General features: G+C 39.9%; 1 protein-coding gene across 3 annotated transcripts in view; it reads left to right on the top strand.

The window, feature by feature from the left end:
- Window positions 1–221: 221 nt before the first annotated feature.
- Window positions 222–24,391, top strand: part of Sytl5 (synaptotagmin like 5) — a 181,826-nt gene continuing 157,656 nt past the window's right edge. For all 3 annotated transcript variants that reach the window (XM_048336560.1, XM_048336559.1, XM_048336561.1), the window contains exons 1-2: window positions 222–318; window positions 410–463. The gene's annotated coding sequence lies outside the window, so the exon portion shown is untranslated. The remainder of the gene's footprint in view (window positions 319–409; window positions 464–24,391) is intronic.

Raw genomic sequence — 24,391 nt, 5'->3', positions numbered from 1 at the left:
GCAGCGCCTCCTTCAGTTCGCTGGTGGAACGCGTGCGGTGCTCTGCTTGACAGTCTGGGGGCAGCAGGACCTGGAGTGGCGGGAGCCCCAGAGAGGGCGACTGGCGGGGGAGGCCCGGGTCCAGTGTCGGCACGCGGTTAAGTGGAGAGGCGGGCTGTGCGTAGCGCGCCACCAGAGCCGCCGCTTGGGGGCGTGGGGCAGTGAGCCGCGAGGTCAGGGGCGGCAGGAGACCGCCTCCCCGCGCGCAGTCCATACACCTCCCGGGGGCGGGGAGCGCGAGGGGCGCCGCGCGGCGAGAGGCGGGCTCCGAGCGAGCCGGTGAGTCATTCCTCTCCCCTGGGTGGTGAGCGGGTCTTGCCTCCTTCCCCTGGTCGCGTTTCAGCTCCGGTTCTTCCACTCGCCCCAACAGATTGGCCCCCAGTGGAGGCGGGAGCAGACGCCTTTCAGTGGAAGTAAGGACCAGGTAAGTTTCTTGTCGTTTGATGCCTTTTGTTGTGGGCAGCGGGTTGTCTTCCCGGCTGGGTCTCTGTCTGCCTTTGCTTTCCACTCGTTCTTTCCATTGGAGATAGAAAGTTCTTTTTTTTTTTAAAAAAACGTAGCTGGAAATGTCAAATCCATGTAGACGCCAATCACACCAAACTCTGGAGCCATATTCTTAATTTCCCGGGTACCTACCCATGTCTGGATGCAGCGTGAATGGGGTTAAGAAATGTTTCATTTGTTTCGTGTTTCCCTCCTCCCCCACTTTCTTTCTGGGGGATTTTTTCCCCTCTGTTTATGTTGTAGTGAGGAATCGAACCCAGGGCTTCATGCATGCTAGGAAAGCACTCTTCCACTAAGCCACATTCCCAGCCCGGGGATTTTTAGAGGTGGGGACAGAAGAGCTTGCAGGCTGAGCCAGGATCCTCTACCAGGGTGAGTTGAGTTCTTCGTTCTTGGGGAGGTGGCAGATGTTTTACTGTAGCTTGAGTTGAGATCTTAGAACCACCTCTCCCAGCCCAGGACATATCAGAGCTGAAAGATAACTGCAATTGCTCATACTGACAGAATAAAAATCCATGTGAATGCCACGACAATCAATTCTGTGAAGGACTCAATTGAATATTATATTTGTAAAATATATCGTGTCTCAGGAAAATTTTTTAGACTTTTGCTGGTCTTATGTTTGTCTGTTTTAGACTATTACATTGCTATTATACCATACCCCAGAAAAATTTTAGAAGACCACTGTTGGTCTTATTTTCTTTCTTCTCTTTTTAAGAGATTCTTCAAACCCTATTATTTCCCTTGCAAGAAAATCAATGAAAACCTGTTCTGTTTCTTAAGAGGATTTAACAATGCTAAGCTACATGTTAGTTTTTCCTCCACCAATGTGTGTGTGTGTGTGTGTGTGTGTGTGTGTGTGTGTGTGTTGGTGGGGGGACGGGGTGCTAACATTAACTGCTTTACAAATATCAAGGGAAGGAAGTGTTCTTTATCATTAACTGGGAAAGCATTTCTGTGACTGTTAAATAGGTATTAATTATTGCTGTCTCTTTTGCTTAAAAGTAATAGAGATCCTCCTGGAATGCTGTTGACAGTTGATCACTTTATCCTCAGTATTGTTTGGTTTGATGCAATGTTAACAGGTTGTTTAATTTCCAACACAATGATTCTTTTGTTGAAAACATCCCAACCGATATGCGAAGGACAGCATCCCTTCCTCCCCCCATGTCTTTTATCCTGCATTCTGGGACAGAGAAAGATGTGTGAGGGAATCTTATCTCTCAGTTGACTAATCCCTAATGATAAATTGCTTTTTACTGAATTGCCATTTACACTATAGTCTAGAAAAGAAACACCCGTGAAAAAAAAGTAATGAATTTTGGATATTTAATCAAGTCACAGAGATGTATTTTATGTAATTTTATTAGTGGTGGGACTTGAACTCAGGGTTTGAATGCTGTCCCTGAGCTCTTTCTGCACAAAGCTAGTGCTCTACCACTTTGAGCCACAGCTCCACTTCCAGCTTTTTGGTGGTTAATTGGAGATAAGAGTCTCATGGATTTTCCTGCCCAGACTGGCGTTGAACCACAATCCTCATATCTCACCCTCCTGAGTAGCTAGGATTGTAGCAAGATGTTATTTTAGCACTGAGAGATGTCTCTGATGATCCTCTTTCAATGCCCTTTCTAGAGAGCCCTCAAAGTTATGTTTATTCACTCTCTGATAACCTATCTTCATACCCCTATTATAGATCTTATCACCTGGTGACTCTTGCTTCATTTGCTAAGTTTTCTGAGAGTAGTAAAATTCCTTTGAAGGCAGGTGTGGGACTTATTCATATTTGAATTAGTGGTGCTTAGTGAAGTTGGATGTGTTGAAAACGTAAGAGAATTAATGAATGAATGAATTGGACAGTCAATATTGTTTTTTTTTTTTTTTTTTGCCAGTCCTGGGCCTCTGAGTCAGGGCCTGAGCACTGTCCCTGGCTTCTTCTTGCTCAAGGCTAGCACTCTGCCACTTGAGCCACAGCGCCCCCTCTGGCCGTTTTCCATATATGTGGTGCTGGGGAATCGAACTGAGCTTCATGTGTAGGAGGCAAGCACTCTTGCCACTAGGCCATACTCCCAGCCCTCAATATTGGTTTTATCATACCATTTGTTGATTACCAAATGGAGAAGCTTTCCTTCACAGCTTGAATATAATCCTTTAATTCAATAGATACTTAAATGTGGATCATCAGACTACCTGGTATCCTAAATAAATGAGTTTTCTATATATGAACACATTGATTTGGTAACTATGAACATATACACATATGTATATATACATGTACATATATACATATATGTATAGTATAAGCACATATGAATATACATATAAATATATATGTGTACATATACACATAGATACATAGATGTATATATATATATATATATATATATATATATATATAACAGAAAAGTTGACTTAAAGTGGCTTTAGCAAGAGTCTTGGGTCAATGCTTTTTCCTTAAGGTTTCAGAATGGCTCCAACAGCTCCAGGCATTGTGTCTTTAACTCATGTTCAAAGACAAGAAATGGGGGGGGGGCAGAGAAAGTGACAGAATATTTTCCCTTGTGAAACTTTCTCTTTTAAGAGAAGTACCTTTCTTCAAAGTTCCCCAACAGATTTCTCTTTCATCTCATTGGCCAGAATTGGGGTACATAGCTGCTGGTAGGTTAAGTAGCATGGTCTTCTAGATCAGTGCTCAAACTTCAGAATCACCATGGAGAAATTGTTAGAGCCAGATTTCTGAGGTTCAATCTCAAGATTTTGGTTTCATAGGTTTGGGACACAGATAAAGATACTGCATTTCTAGTAGGTTCCCAGATGATGTTGATACAACTTGTATAGGGAAGATGCTTCATAGGAAACAGATCTCTGACATTTTGAGACTTTGTGGTATTGGACAAATTAAGGTCCTTAGATTCATGATTGTATGTGAAGTTTATCTGTGATAGCTCAATTCTTAGTTGTTGATACTATCTTCAATCAAGCTTAAATACTTTTTCTGAGCATAGGACAGAAGACGGGAAGCTGTGGGCAGTGTAGTATTGGGATTTCTTTAAATTGTTCCATAAAATAGAGATAGATGGATATAGAGGCTACATATCAGTCCATTTGTCTCTGTCCATGTCTATTTTCCAGTCACTGAGCTGATTTGCAGCTTGCTGTTCTACCATGCTGCTTCCAATATGTGATTTTAAAGGAACTAATTATTCTAGATATTGTATATCACCGGAACATGGAAAGTTTCTTAAAACACATTAATTTCATTTTATTTTTCTTCTTTATTGACATTATTTCTACATGAAACCAATGGTAAACTATATCAAATAGCATCCCTATTCCAAAATAGCTGGAGATGAGAAAACAATGTTACTTGCCTTTTAGAGTTGAATTAGTAAAATCCACACCTGTGGATGTTATTAGTCACTTATGAGATATAGAGATTACATATATATATATATATTCCACAAATTATACTGGTATGTATACATATGTATTATTTGCTATATTCTCTGTATTATGTTTATTCAATTTGTAATCCAGAGCATATTTTAAGCAAAGATATCATCTGCTTCTCTGATATTCTATTTACTATGGAGCTAGAATAAAGAATGAGTCTTAGTGAAGTTTTCTTCCTTTAAACTTTTCCAAAGTTGTGCCAGATGTTTAGAGCCTCTCTTCTGAATACATTTACTGATGCCATGAATGTTTTGAGTGTACCCTCAAGGTTTGACCATTGTTTTCCACATTCTTGAAGGGTTTGGCAGCAATTAGTAGTGCATCTCCCAGCACTGTCCAAGAGGAAAAAAAATGTTGCCTGCTATGTTCATCTGCTAATCATGTGACCCACATGGTCATACCAGCCCAGTTGTGCAGATGGATGCAACAGGCTATGAGAGCCCAGTGCTATTAGACATTTGAATTGAGTAACAAATTCTGTTCCTCCTGATTTCATGCTCAGCAGTCAACCGTATGATGCCACATGTTCATTGCCTTCAGGGAATGTATGACCTGGTCAGAGTGTCTGGTCTGCCTGACAGTTATATTTTTCACTGCAAATTACTAAGCCATCACTCTGGCTTTAACGCTTATGAGTGTTACAAGTGTGAGTCAGCACCCAGAACCCTCAAGCATGATCAATTCAGGGACACTGATAAGATCAGTTTTCTGAGAGAGTTATCTCTGTGCCAGGCCCAGATGCTGATGACTCATCAAAGGGAATTAAAACCAGAATGCATTTATTAAGCATTTTCTGCATACAAGGCACCATGAAATTTTCTTTACACTGTCGCATTTAGTCCTCGTATTAACCATGGAATTTACTTTTTGTTATTTTCATTTTACAAATAAGTAGACTCATGTAGTTAAAAACCTTGCCCCAGGGGCTGGGAATGTGGCTTAGTGGTAGAGTGCTTGCCTAACATGAATGAAGCCCTGGATTCAATTCTGCAGTAACACATACACAGAAAAGCCCAAAGTGGGCACTGTGGCTCAAGAGGTAAAGAGGTAGAGTGCTAGCTAGCCTTGAGCAAAAAGAAGCCAGGGACAGTGCTCAGGCCTAGTCCAGTCCCCAGGACAGGCAAAAAGAAAAAAGAAAAACCCTAAAACCTTGCCCCAAATGAATACAGAGGCAGAAACTTTGATTTTTCTTTTTTCAGTCATAGGGCTTGAACTCAGGATTTGAATGCTGTCCCTGAGCTTTTTCGCTCAAGACTCTTGCTCTACCACTTGAGCCACAGCTACACTTCGAGTTTTCTGGTGGTTCATTGGAGATAAGAGTCTCACGAATGTTCTTGCCTGGGCTGGCTTTGAACCTTGATCCTCAGACCTCAGCCTAGGATTACAGGCCTGAGCCATCAGTGCCCAGTGGCAGAAACTTTTAGTTGCCATCTACTATCAATTTTCATTTTTAGGGATAGAATACCAGGTTAGTTCTTGGGAGCAATGTAGCTAAGAAGTAGTCCATTATGCAGAATCTCTTGCACTCAGTTGACTGAGTTTTGTGTTTCACAATACTTTCAGAGAGTATGATTGATGGGAGTTGACTTGGTTGGGAGGAAACCATTTTATCTGGCACCTCTCCCACTAGCTCTTCTTTCTGCTGTTGGTCTAGATGTAGATATTATCATATTTGCATCTACCAGAGCATATCAGACCATGCAGTGACTTTTTAGCTATAAGCTAGCTTTGCAGATACTGGATTAGAAAGACAGAAGAGGATCCAGGCACTGGTGGCTCAAGCCTGTAATCCTAGCTACTCAAAAAGCACACAAACCTTTTTCTCAGGTTCTGTATTCCAGAACTCAGGTTCAGAGAGTGTATAATATTGAACTAAGTTGTGTTGATAAAACATTGGCCTAGTGGGAGGTGATTAGGTCATTGGGGGCACTGCCCTTGGAAAAGATTAATGTGATTCTCATTGAATCCTGTTTACAATGAGAGTAGTTTAATAAAGCGAGGCCGTCTCACATACTTGGCCCGTTCTGCATGTTGCTAATTCCTTTTTTATTCTCCACCATGTTGTGATAGAGCCAAGAGTCCTACATGAGAGGCTGAATGGATTTGGCACCTGATCTTAGACTTTCAATACTGTGAGTGCTTTATAAAGTACCTGACCTTGGGTATTTTTATAGCAATAAAATAGACTAATATAGACATTAATTTGTAAAGTTGAATATCTGCAAATCCTATGACTCAGTAACTTTAGCTGTAAGTAATGGAGAAATTCTCTTGCATGTGAACCAGTAACTCTCCTTAGGAATGTTGACAGAAGCATGGTTCTTAACACAAAAATCTTGGAAAACTTTCCATTGATATAAAAAATAAATTTGATATGCAAATTTACTATTTTGCAACAGACTAAAATGAATTAAGCATTGCTCTATTTAAAACCATAGGTTTGTATTATAAATTAAATGGTGAAAAACCAAATCACCAAAGATTTAATGCAGTTAAGTATTATTTTTTGGAGCTCAAGAATGTGCAGTACTAAACAATACTTCATGAAGAATCATATATACATGATAAATCATAGTAAGCCCAGAATTCAAGAGAGGGCTGGAAAGATGGATGGGTTACATAGGAACAAACATTAAAGCACTGGCATTAGTAATGATCAATATCTTGAAGTAGATAATGGGTTCCTAAAGGCTTTTAATATTTTCGTTTATAACTTACTACATATAATATTGATTTTTGTATGTATGTATGTATTATGTCATTTAAAAAATGAAACCACCACTGACAAAGATGCTTGACTAACAAAAGACTGCCTTGGTGAAAGCCTCTTGTAGCTTTTAGACACAGTGCTTCCCATCAGGTAATGTACTTCTTCTTTGTGTTACCAGGTATATTGTAGACAACAAGAGAGGCAAGGTACAGGATCCAGTTTTCTTTATTGCCCGTAAGGGCAATGTTCTCAGTAATGCAGAAAGAAAAAGTCTGTTGTGTCTGTGCTGCTCCTGTATCCCCTTGCCTCTAATTTCTCTGTGTCCTGAGGCTGTCCACTTACCTGTCACACACAATCCAGCTACTATAGTCAACTATTGGCATCAGCCAACATTCATAGGTTACAGTCTTTCTTGTTTTCTTGCTCTGTGTGTGTGTGTGTGTGTGTGTGTGTGTGTGTGTGTATGTGTGTGTGTCTAGGTGGAACAGTGGTAATGAGTAGGGAGTCTATTGGCATGATTCTTTTAGAGTTTCTTAACACTGCTACCATAAAAAATATGGTTATACAAAATATGGTGGCATTGCTCAGATGACAGACGCATGCCACCTTGTCCAGATTTTCTCCACTGAAATTGACTGTATTGGATTTTCCTCCCTGGACTGGCCTAGAACCATAATCTTCTCTTTCTCAGCCTCTCAAGCATGAGCCACTGACACCAGCTTCTTGCCTATATTTTTACTTGAAATAAATGTTGAATTTCAGTTTCAGATTATGAACATAAAGATTCAGGTTCATGAACTCTAAATTCTGTCTTTATATCCTGAGGGAGGGGGTTGTCAAGTGAGTGTTTACAGATCCCAGGTTGAGATTTGTTCTAAGCAAAACAAAGGAAACTACAGAAGATGAGAGAAATAATTATAAAATAAACATGACATTTTATGTAACCCAGGTGCCACCAGAAAGGCACTTTTTTCCTTCATGGAAGATGGGGAGGTCATTGAAGCAGCCTCGAGGACCTTATATGTCACCTCTTTGGAAGCAATACTCCATACTTCCTTTGGGAAATCTTGCCTCCTTCTCAAAGGAATTAATCTCATTACGTTCATCAGTCTCCCTTCTCCACTCTGTTTCCCCACTAGAGTCATCTGCTTCAGAATAACACTCTGGTGATTCTCACATGACAATAAAGATGAGCTTTGGCTCGTTTACTGTCATCTCCTTTAAGACCTTTTTACTGGTATGTTACCATGAGCAGAATCCATGCATCCTTTTTATTTTTTATATATATATTTTTTATTATCAAACTGAATTACAGAGAGGTTACAGTTTCATACATTAAGCATTGGATACATTTCTTGTACTGTTTGTTACCTCGTCCCTCATTCCCCCCCTCCCCCTCCCCGTTTCCTTCCCCCCCCCCCCCCCCGCCCCATGAGCTGTTCAGTTCATTTACACCAAACAGTTTTGCAAGTACTGATTTTGTAGTTGTTTGTCTTTTTTTACCCTGTGTCTCTCGATTTTGGTATTCCCTTCCAATTTCCTAGTTCTAATACCAGTATACCTGGTTTCCAATATACTCAGATAAGATACAGAGAAAGTGTAGGTACAACCACAGGAAGGTGATGCAAGAAGATCATCAATAATAGAGGCTACAATTACATATGGCACGTTGAAAGTTGTTACAACAATCGTTTCCATAACATGGAGTTCATTTCACTTAGTATTATCTTATGTATTCGTAAGGGTATAGCTATTGGGCTCCTGGATCCTCTGCTATGACTTGCCTAAACCTGTGCTAATTATTCCCTATAAGGGAGACCATAGAGTCCATGTTTCTTTGGGTCTGGCTCACTTCACTTAGTATAACTTTTTCCAGGTCCTTCCATTTCCTTACAAATGGAGCAATGTCATTATTTCTGGTAGAGGCATAAAATTCCATTGTGTATATGTACCACATTTTCCTGATCCATTCGTCTTTTGAGGGGCATCTGGGTTGGTTCCAGGTTCTAGCTATGACAAATTGTGCTGCGATGAACATTGTTGTGCTGGTGGCATTACTGTGATTTTGTTTGTGGTCTTTTGGATAGATACCCAACCTTCTGAGGAATCTCCATACTGCTTGCCAGAGTGGCTGAACCAGTTTACATTCCCACCAACAATGAAGTAAGGTTCCCTTTTGGCCACATCCCCTCCAACAATTGTTATTATTAGTTTTCTTGATATATGACATTCTTGCTGGGGTGAGATGGAATCTCAATGTTGTTTTGTTTTGCATTTCCTTTATGGCCAGTGATGTAGAGCATTTTTTCATATGTCTATTGGCCATTCTCATTTCCTCATCAGAGAAGTTTCTTTGTAAGTCTTTAGCCCACTTCATGAGGGGGCTTTTGGTTCTTTGCGGTTTTGTTTTGGAAGAAGGTAATTTTTTTAGTTCTGCATATATTTTAGAGATGAGGCCTTTGTCTGTTGAATGTCCGGTAAAGATCTTCTCCCAGTCTGTGGGCTTTCTGTTTATCTTGAGAGCTATGTCCTTTGCCGTGCAGAAGCTCTGCAGTTTGATGCAGTCCCATTTGTCCAACCTTTCTTTGATTTGTAGCCTTTCAGGGTCTTTGTTAAGGAAGTTCTGTCCTGTGCCAAGGAGCCCAAGTGTTTCTCCTACTCCTTCCTTTAGTGTTTTCAGGGTGCCCGTTTTGATTTCAAGGTCTTTAATCCATTTGGAATTTATTTTGGTGCAGGGTGATATATAAGGATCTAGTTTTAGTTTGTTGCATGTGTTGAGCCAGTTTTGCCAGCACCACTTGTTAAAGAGGCTATCTTTCTTCCATACTATTGTTTTAGCTCCTTTATCAAAGATTAAGTAGGCGTAGTTCTGTGGGTTCAATTCTGGGTCTTCAATTCTGTTCCATTGGTCTTCAGGCCTGTTCCGGTGCCAATACCAAGCTGTTTTTATTACTATAGCTTTATAATACAGCTTGAAGTTGGGTATTGTAATTCCTCCAGCACTGTTCTTTCTGCTTAGGAGTGTTTTTGCTATTCTAGGTCTTTTATTGTTCCATATGAATTTCTGGATTGCTTCCTCTATTTCATTAAAGAATGGTGTTGGGATATTAATGGGTATTGCATTGAATTTGTAGATAGCCTTTGGCAATATTGCCATTTTGATTATATTAATCCTCCCAATCCAGGAGCATGGGAGTTTTTTCCATTTCCTTAGTTCTGCCTTAATTTCGTTTTTCATGTTTTTAAAGTTCTCATCATAGAGGTCTTTCACTTCTTTGGTTAAGGTTATTCCTAGGTACTTTATGGTTTTTGAGGTTATTGCTAAAGGAGTTGTTTTCCTGATTTCAGCCTCGGTCTTTGGGTCGTTAGCATAGAGAAAGGCCATTGATTTTTGAGGGTTTCTTTTATATCCTGCAACTTTGCCAAAGTTTTGAATCAGCTCTAGTAGCTTGGGGGTGGAGTCTATGGGATTCTTTAGGTATAGAATCATGTCATCTGCAAAGAGAGAAAGTTTAACTACATCTTTTCCTATTTGGATCCCCTTTATATTTTCTTTTCTTTTTTTTTTTGGCCAGTCCTGGGGCTTGGACTCTGTCCCTGGCTTCTTTTTTGCTAGCACTCTGCCACTTGAGCCACAGCGCCACTTCTGGCCATTTTCTGTATATGTGGTGCTGGGTAATCAAACCCAGGGCCTCATGTATATGAGGCAGGCACTCTTGCCAGTAGGCCATATCCCCAGCCCCTCCGCTTTATATTTTCTTCTTGCCTAATTGCTCTGGCTAGGAATTCTAGTACTATGTTGAAGAGCAGGGGAGAGAGTGGACATCCCTGTCTTGTTCCTGATTTTAAAGGGAATGGCTTTAGTTTTTCACCATTTAGAGTTATGCTTGCTGTTGGTTTGTCATAAACTGCCTTGATTATATTCAGGAATGCTCCCTGGAATCCCAATTTTTCCAGAGCTTTTAGCATAAATGGGTGCTGGATTTTATCAAACACTTTCTCCGCATCGAGTGATATAACCATGTGGTTCTTTACCTTGCTCCGGTTGATGTGGTGAATTGCATTAATTGACTTGCGTGTATTGAACCAACTTTGCATCCCTGGGATGAATCCAGTTTGATCGTTTTGTATGATTTTTTTGATGACCTGTTGAAGTCGATTGGCCAGAATTTTGTTGAGAGTTTTTGAGTCTATGTTCATCAGGGAAATCGGTCTATAGTTCTCTTTCTGTGATGAGTCCCTGCCTGGTTTTGGGATGAGGGTTATACTGGCTTCATAGAATGAGTCTGGTAAAGAACGTTCTCTTTCAATTTCATTGAAGAGCTTAAGAAATATTGGTGTGAGTTCTGTTTTGAAGGCCTTGTAGAATTCTGCTGTGAATCCGTATGGACCTGGGCTTTTCTTGGATGGGATATCACTTATAGCCGTTTCTATTTCAATACTGGATATGGGTCTGTTTAGAAGATTTAAATCTTCATGGTTGAGTTTGGGGATATGAATTTTTTCTAGAAAATCATGCACTTCTTACAAGTTCTCAAATTTGTTGGCATAAAGGTTTGCAAAATATTCCCTTATTATGATCTGAATTTTGGTTGTTTCTGTGGTGATGTTACCTGATTCATCTCTTATCTTGTTTATTTGAGTGTGCTGCCTTCGTTTTTTGGTCTGGTTTGCTAGGGTTCTGTCTATCTTGTTGATTTTTTCAAAGAACCAACTCTTTGTTTTGTTGATTCTTTCGATGGTTTTTTTCGTCTCTAATTGATTTAATTCTGATTTGATTTTAATTATTTGCTTCCGTCTATTGACTTAGGGTTTTGCTTGTTCTCTTTCAAGTAAATTAAGGTGTTTCCTTAAATGATTGAGTTTCTGTTTCTCCAGTTTGTTGGTGTATGCATTCAGAGATATAAATTTTCCTCTGTGTACTGCATTTGCTGTGTCCCAAAGGAGGTGGTACTTTGTGTCCTCAACTTGGTTGAGTTCCATAAACATTTGAATTTCCATTTTAATTTCTTCAATGACCCACTGATGGTTCAACAGTGTGTTGTTTAGTCTCCATGAACTGTAGGGTTTTCTGTGGTGGCTGTTTGAGTTGAGTTCTAATTTTATTCCATTGTGGTCTGTGAGAATGCAGGGAATGGTTTTGATACTTCTGAGTTTGTACAGATTTTCTTTGTTCCCTAAGATGTGATCTATTTTGGAGATTGTTCCATGTGCCGCTGAGAAGAATGTGTATTCTGTTGTTGCAGGGTGGAATAGTCTGTGGATGTCAATTAAGTCTAGTTGTTCTACATGCATCCTTTTTAATTGTCCACTAAGAATACTGATTCTCAGAGATAGCGCAATCCTAAAACATGAGGAAAAGGAAGCATTTACTGAATGGCCCATACATTAATAGTATACATTTATTATGCAGTTCAGGTATACTAGTTCCTTATGTATCCCACAGTCTCTCTCAGATGGGCTCTTTACTTGGCTGTTTACTGAGCTACAAACGCCTGGCTCCTGTTTGAAATTTTTGCCTGGATGAGACTGATGAGGTTTTGACAGTGTCATTTATGTCTTCCACAATACACACTGATAGACATCCACTGATTGATTCATTTTTCTAATTATTTTAGAAATAATAGCGGATATGTAATATATTTATTTTGGGAAGTTTTGGTTTATAGAAAAAATGTAAAGATAGAACAGAGTTACATATACCTATATCTAATTTACCCTTTTTATCAGCATCTTACATTGGCATGACACATTCATCACTGTTACTCAAGCAATAATGATTATATCATCATTGACTAAAGCTCATGCTTTATTCATATTTCCTGAAGTTTTATTTAATAGTCTCTTCTCAATCCCAGGGTCACATACAGAACACAATAGTATATTCAGTCTTTATATTTTCTTAGACTCTTCTTAGGATCTCCTTGGCTGTGACTTTATTTTCAGAGTTTCCTTGTTTGCAGTAATCTTGACAGGTATCAGGTGGTTTGTAGCATGTCTCTCAACTAGGACTTTCCTGATGTTTTTTCTATAGTTAAATTTGTGGTTGTGTGCTTTGGGTAAGAATGACCACCAAGGTGAAATGCCATACGCAATACAGTGTACCAGGGGGTTATACTGTCAACATTATTTACATATTGAGGGGGCAGGATTGGGGGTCAAACTCAGGTGTTGTACTTACTAGGCCGATGCTCTGCCACTTGAGCCACACCTCCAGATCTTTTTGATTGAATTATTGTTCAGGTAGCTTCTTGTGTGTTGTGTGTGTGTGTGTGTGTGTGTGTGTGTGTATGTGTGTGTGTGTGTGCTGGTCCTAGGGCTTGAACTCAGGGCATGGGCACTGTCCAATGAGCATTTTTTTTTCTTTAACTAGTGTTCTACCACTCCATGTCTGGATTTTTGGTAGTTTATTGGATATAAAAGTCTCATGAGCTTTCCTGTCCTGGCTGACTTTGAACTGTGATCCTCAGATCTCAGCCTTCTGAATATTTAGGGTTACAGGTATGAGCCACCAGTGCCCAGAGGTTCCTATACTTTTTGTTCTGCTGGTCCTGAGGCTTGAACTCAGGGCCTGGGCTTTGTTCCTGAGCCTCTCTGTGCTTAAGCCAATGCTCTATTACTTGCACCCCAGCATCACTTCCAGATTTTTCTGTTTATGTGGTACTGAATAATTGAACCCAGGGCTTCATGCATGCTAGGCAAGCACTCTACCGCTAAGCCACATTCCCAGCCCTCCTGTACTTTTTGTCCGAGGCCATCTTGGGCCAGGATCTTTCTCTTAGCTTTATCTCCCACATAAATGGGATTATAGGCATGGATCAGCTTGTTTACTGTGATGAGGGTCTCTCATTTTTCCTGGATTAGCCTTACCCTTGCTTTCCAATTCCCTTCATGCCATATGATAGAAAGATCCTTCTAATTGTTGATAAAAGGCATTTCTACCAAATGAAAATAATTGGGTTTAGGTGGATTTTTTGATTGGATACATGAAACCTTTATTTGTTCTTTTTTTCCTCTGGAGATTTTATTCCAGTTAAATATTTGCTGAATGATTTGGGTGACCTCTTTTGTGTTTTAATTTAATAGGAAAAACCATACTTGGACCTGCACTAGAAAACACTGAAAAAAATTACATTTCTGCAAAATTTTAAGGGGTTATTTATTACCTTTTGCTGAAAAAAAAAGTACTTAGCTGTATATCTAATACCTGGAGCCTTGATTGATAAAAGGAGGAAACCTTTGGAATATGTATAGCTCCATTATCATATGGTGTATGAACATTTCCAACAGTGGCAATGTGACTAGAACATTTACTTGGAAGATCAAAAGATACTGTGGTATTGCCAAGATACTGACTTGTCCCAGATGGCTTTGTGCATTCAGTGATTGGGTTTTTAATATACCCCGTGTATTGATGAAAAAAATCTAAATAGGGAATAATAATCTACTCAGCTAGCTAGGAATTTGTGGCAACCACTGATTATTATTATTTTTAAAGTAGTTTGTTTTCCCCTTCCCTTAGTTAGGAATAATATTTGTGACAAGGTTTGAACCATCTGCTTAACAAGTTGTGAGCCTAGAATAGGGACTTTGTTCCTGGGACAGCTTCCTCCACAGATGAGCCTCCACCTCCACCTCTCACTACATCTCTCCCACCACTTCCCCCATACACTCTTCTCCCACAGCCAACTGCCAACTGCTGTAATCATTGTCCTCTGATAAATCATACACATTTCTACCTTTGCTTGCTCCCTGGTATTCTCTGGGTTTCTATGTTATACTGTCTAAGACTTGGTCTGACCTAGACCAAGGAAAAACATAGCTATAAATCCAGAATTCTCCTGATTTATTATTTTAGCCAGCCTGCCCCCTCCTCTAAACTTCGTGTGTGTGTGTGTGTGTGCGTGTGTGTGTGTGTGTGTGTGTGTGTGTTGGTCTTGGGGCTTGAACTCAAGGCCTGGTCACTGTCCCTGAGCTCCTTTTTCTCAAGGGTAGCACTTTACCACTTTGAGCCACAGCTCCACCACCAGTTTCTGAGTGGTTAGAGATAGGAGTCTCATAGGGAGTTTTTTTTTTGCCTGGGTTGGTTTTGAATCAAGCTGCAATCCTCAGATCTCAGCCTCATGAATAGCGCCTGATTAGCTAGGATTACAGGTGTCAGCTGTTGGGGATTCGGCTTGGTCTTGAGGGGGGAAGGGCGATGGGAGCCAGTCCCGGGACTTTTGGTCTCTTCTTGAGGTCTACTCATGGCTAAACTGTTTCTGGCAGTACAAATAGACCGACTCTTCATATATCCCTAACCCTTAATATCAATGCCATATAGGTACAATCAGGTCTTAAGTTAATGAGGTGTGCTACAGGAAACCTCCAGCATGTCACTATGGAGTTTGGGCAGGAAAATGTTCTGTATTTCTCAGGGGCTTTCTGCACAGGCAGTACTGAGCTTCATCATTCCTTTGTTACAAAGGATCATATAATTCCTTTACTGCTTTTCTCTATTAATAGAAAGGAAAACTCTTTTGTTTCAAATTTGTTTTTGCTTTATGTGCATGAGGTGCTGAAGCTACATCATCTTTGACCTATAGAATTGGCTGACTATCTCACTTAACCCTGAATAACCTTAAGAAGTATGGGTCCTTATCATTCCTCTTTGCAGAGAAGGAAGTTGAAGTATGACTTTAAGTACTTTAATGTTTTAAGCTAGTGAGTGAGGGAGCCAGGATCTATATAAAGAATCTGGCTCCCACATCTGTGTTGCTAGCCTTTATGTTACATGATATTGCTTTTGTTAAGGCCCAGATAATGTCCATTAGATGATCCTGGAACCCTGAGTTTCCTGGGTCAGAAAGTTTAAACAAATAGAAGTAGTTGCTAATCTAAGAACCTGCTCAGTTACTCCCGTTGTGCTGCCAAGAATTCCAGAACACCCTCTCAATGAACTAAATGAGTGGGAATTAAGATTTCAGAACCAACAGTGTCATTAGATTACATCTGGTCTATAAGCAAATACAGTGTCAGAATGTGAAGCCACACCAAGGAAAGTGTAGTAGTTACAGTGCTACCATTGCCACTTACTGGATGGGTTTGTTACTTGGTCTCTAACCTGACACTTATAAATACTAAGTGGTAACTATTTTTTGTATACCACAAATGTCCCCTTAGCTATCTGTCTTTCCTTATGACAGAGTATGGTGTAACTGGTTTTAATATGGTGTATAAAGCGCCTGCCTCTCCCTCAATGGATTAGCATGAACATGTCAGTAAATATGACATGAGGGAACAGTGATAGGGAAATATTAGATATCCAAGAAGTATGGATGATCAGGGAGACTTTGCTTTGTTAATGGAAGCATAGGTTGGGGACAAAAAGGAGTGAGTCACTCTAGACAATGAAATGCTACCAACTGAGGATTTAATTTATTGTTTTATGACTGTGGCTTGATTCCTATTATTTATCTCTTATTCACTGAGAGAAACAGCAGTCCCTCTTTGGCTTTGTTAGTTTCATAGCTGAGAGATCAACTTTGAACACAACAGTCAAATTTTACCCCCACTACCTCACCCTTGTCTCAGACATCAAAAACCAAATTTCTAATGCTTCCTGAAATTTTAGTTGGGCAAATACTGGAGCCAAGTATAGTGGCTCACACCTATAACCCCAGCTACTTAAGAGGCAGATCTTGGGAGAGTTGTAATTTGAGGTCAGCACAAGCAGAAAGTCAGACTCAATCTTAAGGAAAAGTACTAGGCCTGATGGCACATGTTTGTTGTCCTACCTGTTGGAGAGAAATAAAGTAGAAGGATTGAGATCTGGGCTGCCTCAACAGAAATGTGATACTCTACCTCAAAAGTAAGCAAAGGAAATAGAGGGACAATAGCTCAAGCTGTAATAGTGACTACTTAGGTGGCTAAGATCCAAAGGACCCCAGTTCAGAAACAGCTTAGGCAGAGAGAGGCCTGTGAAATTCTGGATCGAAAAAACCAAACAGCAAAAATCAGGGCTGGAGAAATGGCTTAAGTGGTAGAACAGTGGCTGTACAAGCAAGCTAAACAAATTGGATGCAGTGAGTTCAGACACCAATAATGCTCCCAGCCCTCCCAAACTAAACAAAGCAAAAAAGGGATAGTAAAGTGCCTGCTTAGGAAGCACAAATTTCTGGGTCTAAACCCCAGTACCAACAGCATTTTAAAAAATATATTGTTGCCACACACTTCTTTTGGAGTACTTTCGACAACCGGTTCAGCATGAAGAGGAGACAAGTGTCAAGAAGATCTGTAGCAATATCACCTTCCCTCTCTTAGGATGCTGTTTGGGGAAGGCTTCTCATAGGAAGATTCTTAGAATACAATACTTGAGTTTTCTAGTTTAATTTTTTTCTGGCTTCAAATTCAAGTATTGAAGAAAAAGCCTATATAGCCATAGAATGAAATTCTAGGACTTACAGGTAACAATACACTTTCAAGAGGAAAGTTGAAGTAATAAGGCAAGTAAATACTAATATAGAGGAAATGTAGATGTACTTTTGGAGTAGTTAAATAAAACTTTTCATTTCATTTTGTGCTGTGACTTAGAATTTTCCATATGTACACATTTTTTTTCTTACATGTGGCTTCTTTGTTTTTTTTTTTTTTTTTTTTTTTTGGCCAGTACCGGGCCTTGGACTCAGGGCCTGAGCACTGTCCCTGGCTTCTTTTTGCTCAAGGCTAGCACTCTACCACTTGAGCCACAGCGCCACTTCTGGCCGTTTTCTGTATATGTGGTGCTGGGGAATCGAACCCAGGTCCTAATGTATATGAGGCAAGCTCTCTTGCCACTAGGCCATATCCCCAGTCCCACATGTGGCTTCTTGTAATGGCATTTATTGCCCTTGGAAACAAAGGCACCATTATAGTGCAATTCACATATGTTTTGTTCTTTTGCCCTCAGAGATCCAGTGGAAAGTCTATATTACTTTCCCTTTCAAAATCCAGGAACAGGTTATTTGTACAAGCTAAGAATTACGTTCCTCCATCAATGTATTTGAGGAGACCTGGGTATTTTGCCGTGTGTCACAGGTTCATGATGATTATCTCATGTTCCCTCATTTAGCTGATTACATACAAAGCAGCTTTTCTCTGTCTGTCACCTCTGTTTCTTTCTAAGAGACTTTCTGACCCATTCCATCCCCAAACTATAGACAAGGGCCTTTTTCTCAATGTCCAGCCAAAAGAAAGCTGTCTTAAGCTCGGCACCACTGACTCATGCCTGTAATCTTAGCTTCTCAGAAGACTAAGATCCAAGAGATCTGAGGATTTCTGTTCTAAGCCAGCCTGGGTAGGAAAGCCCATGAGACTCTTGTGTCCAATTAACCACCAAAAAGTCAGAAGGGGAGGTGTGGCTGAAGTTTTTTTTGCCTTGAGCAAAAAAGCTAAAGGACAGCTCCCAGGCACCAAATTTAAGCCCCAATACTGTCACACCACACCACACCACACCATACCACACACACACACACACACACACACACACACACACATACACACACAGACAGAGAGAGAGAGAGAGAGAAAGAGAGAGAGAGCTGTATTGTTTAAGATTGTGGATAATGTTGGCGAATTACAATGCAGAAAGGAAATATTAAACTTTGTATCAGATACATTATGTTTTTGCTTCATTGGCCCTGCCCCTTTGCAAACAGGTTAATCTCTTCATTTTGTTATCTCTTGGCTCAAAGTCAGATGGCAAAAGCCCATCTAGTCCCTTTTGTAATAGTCATTCTTTTTAGACTCTCATTTCTTTCATGCACTCTATGCTAGTGGAGAAAAAAGCGCTTCTCAGTCATTGTAAGCATTACCAAATGGACCCTGGACATAACATTGTTCTGTAGAACAGTGGGTTCTATAGAACCCTTTGCTCCTCATGTAGAAAGGTATGTTCATAGTTTGTTTCCCCTTTTTCAGTAGTGCAGTTTCAAGTGTGAAACCATCTCTTACCTGCTTGGCTGCAAAACCTCCAGAGGGTAGTGCCTCCGAGGGGCTGATGAAGTGATGGTGACAGATGCCCCCGGTTCTCTGGAAAGTAGAACCAGGAGGAACTCAAGATTCAAGGTCAACCTGGACTACATAGTGAGAACCTATCTCAAACAAAACAAAAGAAAACAAAAACTAAGCAGAAAGAAACAACAGTGTCAACATTGTGAAATTTAAAGGGTAAAATGACCATAGCATCTAGGAGAAAGTTAAAATATATATTTGTAATTCTGTACTTACCTGAGAATACTTGGAAAGATTTTATAGATTCATGTCCCTGGTAGGTGTGGCTATTTGTGTTAGAAAACTACCACCACCATCACCTTCGTGTCAAAGAATATTTAAGCCTGTTTAATCAATACTATAAATGTCATCTTCAAATCTTATTTCTAATGTTAACTCAATTACTTTTCTACGTTCACTCTCTTTCTTTTTCTTTTCGTGTGTGTGTGTGTGTGTGTGTGTGTGTGTGTGTGTGTGTTCGCGCGCGTGCTTCTATTCTCAGGCTTGAACTCAAAGCCTGGCCACTGTCTCTGAGGCTTTTTTCCCCAGTCCTAAGGCTTGAACTGAACTCAGGGTCTGAGCACAGTCCCTGAGCCAATTTGTGCTCAAGGCTCTACCACTTGAGCCACAGTGCCACTTTTTTTTTTTTTTTTGGTCTTTAATTGGAGATAACAGTCTCATAGACTTTCCTGCTGGGCTAGCTTTGAATCTAGATCCTCAAATCTCAGCCTCCTGAATAGCTAGGATTATAGGCATGAGCTGTTTTGTCCTTTTTATGAAAGTACTACAGCTTGAACTCAGGGCCTGGGCACTGTCCCTTATCTTTTATTCTCAAAACTATCACATTATCACTTAAGCCGCAACTCCACTTCTAGTTTTTAATGGTTAATTGGAGATTAGAGTCTCATGCATTTTCCTGCCCAGGCTGGCTTCGAACTTCAGCCTTTTGAATAGCTATGATTACAGATGTGAGCCACCAGCTTCTAGTATAAACTATTTTTCTTTCCTCCTGGCTTTTGTAATAAAAGTTCGGGCAAGTAGATCAAAAGTCTGGTACATTGAATACTGAGATTTTACAACTGCATCATATCAGTTAAGGTTGTTTCACCTCAATGTTTTAATTTTAAATTATTTTTCTGTGTGTTATTTGACTGCCATGAAAAAATACTGTCTATATCTGAGCCCGATAAATTTCTATCAATTCATAATCTCTTCAGAGAGTGATTCCTCCATTTTCTGTCTTTGCTTCTTTCCTCTCTCTGACTCAGTAGCTTCTGTGTAATAGCTGCTCTGTCCAGTTTTCACCAGCAGGTGCCAGTATGTAACCCGACTCACAGGCACAAAGCTACCTTTTAAGGAGGATTCTCCTAGGGAAATGGTTTTTCTCATGAACTCAGAAAGAGCAAGCCATTCTTCTGCTTATAGGAAACCTATGTTGAATCTTGTTTTCCTGTTTAAAAAAAGATGGCATGATTTGGGGGTGAAGTTGGTTCTGATATCATTTTTCACATAAGTGAATACAAATTATTTATGGAATTCTACTGATAGATATGTCTACACATATAAAGCTTTAAAAGGTAAGCTTAAAACAACCTAAGGGACAGTTATGCCATTTGATTCTTCAAATATTCAAACAATCCTTTGATATATCTGGCTATGATTTATCAGTGAGTTCACAATTGTCTTGGAGGGGGGCTGGTGTCTGGTGCTGGGGATGGACCTAGGGCTTTACATGTCAGACAAATGCCTCCCAAATAGCTGGAATTATAGGTATGAGCCATTCTGCCCAACCCATATTCTTTCTTTTATGACATTTTTATTTTTTTTTATTTTTTATTTTTTTGGCCAGTCCTGGGCCTTGGACTCAGGGCCTGAGCACTGTCCCTGGCTTCTTCCTGCTCAAGGCTAGTACTCTGCCACTTGAGCCACAGCGCCGCTTCTGGCCGTTTTCTGTATATGTGGTGCTGGGGAATCGAACCTAGGGCCTCGTGTATCCGAGGCAGGCACTCTTGCCACTAGGCTATATCCCCAGCCCGACATTTTTATTTTTTAATTTTTGTGTCGGTCATGTGGGCCTGGGCACTGTCTCTGAGCTCCTCAGCTCAAGGCAAGTGCTCTACTACTTGAACCACAGAGCCATTTCTGGTTTTCTGGTACTTAATTGGAGATAAGAGCTCACGGACTTTCCTGCCCAGGTTGGCTTTGAACCATGATCCTCAGATCTCAGCCTCCTGAGTAGCTAGGATTACAGGCGTCTGGCTCTATTATGTGTTTTTTTTATGAGACAAGGTCTGGTTATATGGCCCATGTTGGCCTTGAACTTATGATACGCCTGTCTCAGCTTTTTTAGTGCTGGGATTGCAGTAATGTACACCATATCCATCCTCTTTTAAAAAGTCCAAAATCCAATTTAGTACTTTATATTATACTCACCCCTGGTTATTATCATATTTATTTTAGATTTCTGATTTTTGTCTTTATCTTAGCTTAGTGGTAGTTATTCTTTTTAATTTTGAAAGCAATTTATCCTTAAGCAGGTAGATTTTAAGTGATAAGTTAACATGATAAAATATTTGTATACTTCTTGTCCATTATATAAGTTTTAGAATGTATGAAATAGGACCAAAATTAGATAGGACCATGGCTGGGAATATGGCCTAGTGGTAGAGTGCTTGCCTCACATACATGAAGCCCTGGGTTCGATTCCTCAGCACCACATATATAGAAAAAGCCAGAAGGGGTGCTGTGGTTCAAGTGGTAGAGTGCTAGCCTTGAGCAAAAAGTAGCCAAGGACAGTGCTCAGGCCCTGAGTCCCAGGCCCCAGCACTGGCAAATATATATATATATATATATATATATGGATATATTTATATATATCCATATATATTTATATATATGGATATATTTATATATATATCCAGATGAGTTATCTCGTACTTGTAATTTCAGTTATTTGAAAGATAAATATTTGGAGGATGTGGTATATGGCTAGCTCCTGCAAATAGTTAGCAAGATTCTATCTCTACAAATAAGCTGGTTTCAGTGGCATGCACCTGTCACCCCAGATATGTGAGAGGTGCAAATAGGAAGATCATGGATCAGTCCAGCGCAAGCAAAAATGCAAGACCATATCTGAAAAATAACTAAACACAAAGACAGTTGGGCATGTAGCTCAAGTGGTAGAGCACCTGCCTATCAAGGTCAAAGCCCTGAGTTCAAACATTAGTGCCACTAAAAAAGAATTTTGAAAAGCCATCTGCAGTTTGTGCTTGTAACTGTCCAGTTAAAAGACATAATTCTTTTCTTCTTTATTGTTAAATTTAAGTGCAGAGGGGTTATAGTTTCATATGTAAGGCAGTGAGTACATTTCTTATCCAACTTATTACCTCCTTCCTCATTTCAGAATTATTTTTAATCATGTGACCTGGGAGCTTTTTTGCCAACAAAACAGCACTTTGATGAATGTTTTAGTTATGCAAAGGCAAGTCCCAGATCCAATTGTATATGAAAAATAAGATGTGTTTTTTTGAAGCAGTACCTCTGAAGGTTTATTATCCTATTACTGGACGTTTTTCCTGTTTTTGCTTCCTTTAAAAGGACTATATCATAGGCCTAGGTATTTATGAGAGCAAGCACAAGATAGAGGCTTTTAAATAGGCTAAAGAGGAATAGGTCAACTGGTATGAAAACCTGGCATGTTACCTTTTGGGCTCTAGAAGGCATCTATAAACACATTCTAAAGTTTTCTGAATTCATGTAGACAGGACCAGTACTCTGATTACCACAGACTTCAATAAATTAATAAAACAATAGCTTAGTGTTTATCCTGGTTTGGTGAAAATTGGGCAGGTCTGTGTCAGTGAATTGGATCAAGTGTTGTTGAGATATGTGGAAGGGATGGCAGCATAGAAAACTGCAGGAGTAGGTACAAAATGCACACAGCTGATGTGAAGAGCAATGACATTCACCTCTGAGGACTCAGAAGCAGGTGACAAAGTTATTTTCTTTGGTTTAATCAAAAGAAGAATCTCAGGAACCTAGAAAACTCCAGCTACATGAATAAACCACTTTCACATATAGTTATTTAGATGACTTTACTGTTTATGACTGAGGCATGGAAAATATTCCTGATTTGGTTTTGATGCTTCTAAGGAAAAACTCATAACAAAATTTAAGAAGTCAGGCTGTACAGATATTTACTGAAGGAGATTAGCCACTTGACTACCCAGAATTTAAAATTCTTATTTTGATTTTTATTTTCATATTTAGCTCTCTTTTTGTCACTTGTAGGGCTTGAGCACTGTCCCTGAGCCTCTCTGTGCTCAAGGCTAGTGCTCTACCACTTCATCCAGAGCCACTGCTGGTTTTTGAGTAGTTGACTAGATATAAGAGTCCCATGGGGAATTTTCCGCCCTGGCAGGCTTGGAACTGCAATCCTCAGATCTTAGCCTCCTGAGGAGCTAGGATTACAGGCATGAGCCACCAGTGCCTGGCTTCACTTCCTGGTTGATCCATGAGACTCATGTCTCCAATTAACTACCAGAAAACTAAAAGTGGTGCTGTGGCTCAAGTGGTAGAGCTCTAGCCCTGAGCTGAAGAGCTTAGGCATAGTGACCAGGCTCTGGGTTCAAGGTGCACGACCAAGAACAACAACAAAAATAGATCTTTTAATTGAGTTATCAAATGTGTTAGATGTTCCCTGCTAGGTTATCCTGCTTATTGGATTAATTGTAAAGCAAGAACTGGGACTAACTCACTGCTACACTCAGCTTATGCTGGGAAAATTCCAGAGAGAAATGGAGATTGGCTAGCTATCACTTTACAGTGTACTACCTGAGACTCTTTACTACTTTCTCATCATGGGATCTATCATTGGTATTAATACAATGAGACTTGTTACTACTTTCTTGTCATGCAATATATCATTAACATTAATATAATTGTAGGGTTAATAACACCTAGATTTTTCTCATAAAAAGTTCAGGGAGGGTCCATAACAGAAGCTTTTTGTTGCTATGCCATATTGTGGTGGTTAATTTTGATCGTTAACCTGATTGGTTCCTCCCTCCCTCCCTTCCTTTTTTCCTTCTTTCTTTTCCTTTTCTCCTCCCTTTGCTCCCTCCCTTTCTCCATCTTTCCCTCACTCTTTCCATCCTTTCTTTTTTCCTTTCTTTCTGCCCTGCTGAGGTTTTAAAGTTAGGGCCTTGAGCTCTCTAGGCAAGTGATCTATCACTTGGGTCATGACCCCAGCCCTTCAATCCACCACTAGCTGTGACCATGAGGGTTTCAGAGGATTAGATCCTGAGGTCTCTGATTTAGCCAATGGCTTAATCAATGGTTTAATCCATTGACTAAATCAAAATTTAAATAGAACATTTTCTTTGTTTTTATTATCTTTGTGTAGTAGCACAAAATGGTTTCAATTCAACATTGACTCAAGATTTGTTAGAACTGAAGGATGAGGACTCATTAGAGGAAGTATATTGTTGTGAGTGTGCATTTGAAGAAAATATCTTGACCCTGGCTTCTTCCTATCTTTTTTCTGGATGCTATGAGATGAGCAGCTCTACTCCATCAATCACTGTGTATCATGATGCTCTGTCTTACCTCAGGCCCCAAAACAATGGAGTTAGCTGAGTATGGGCTGTATCCTCTGAAAAAGTGAGCCAAAATAAATCC

Source organism: Perognathus longimembris, chromosome 28 (genome assembly GCF_023159225.1).
Source record: "Perognathus longimembris pacificus isolate PPM17 chromosome 28, ASM2315922v1, whole genome shotgun sequence".
In the NCBI taxonomy this organism is placed as follows: Eukaryota; Metazoa; Chordata; class Mammalia; order Rodentia; family Heteromyidae; genus Perognathus; species Perognathus longimembris.
Note: the sequence above shows the minus strand (reverse complement) of the source record. Positions and strands in the feature narration are given on the sequence as shown.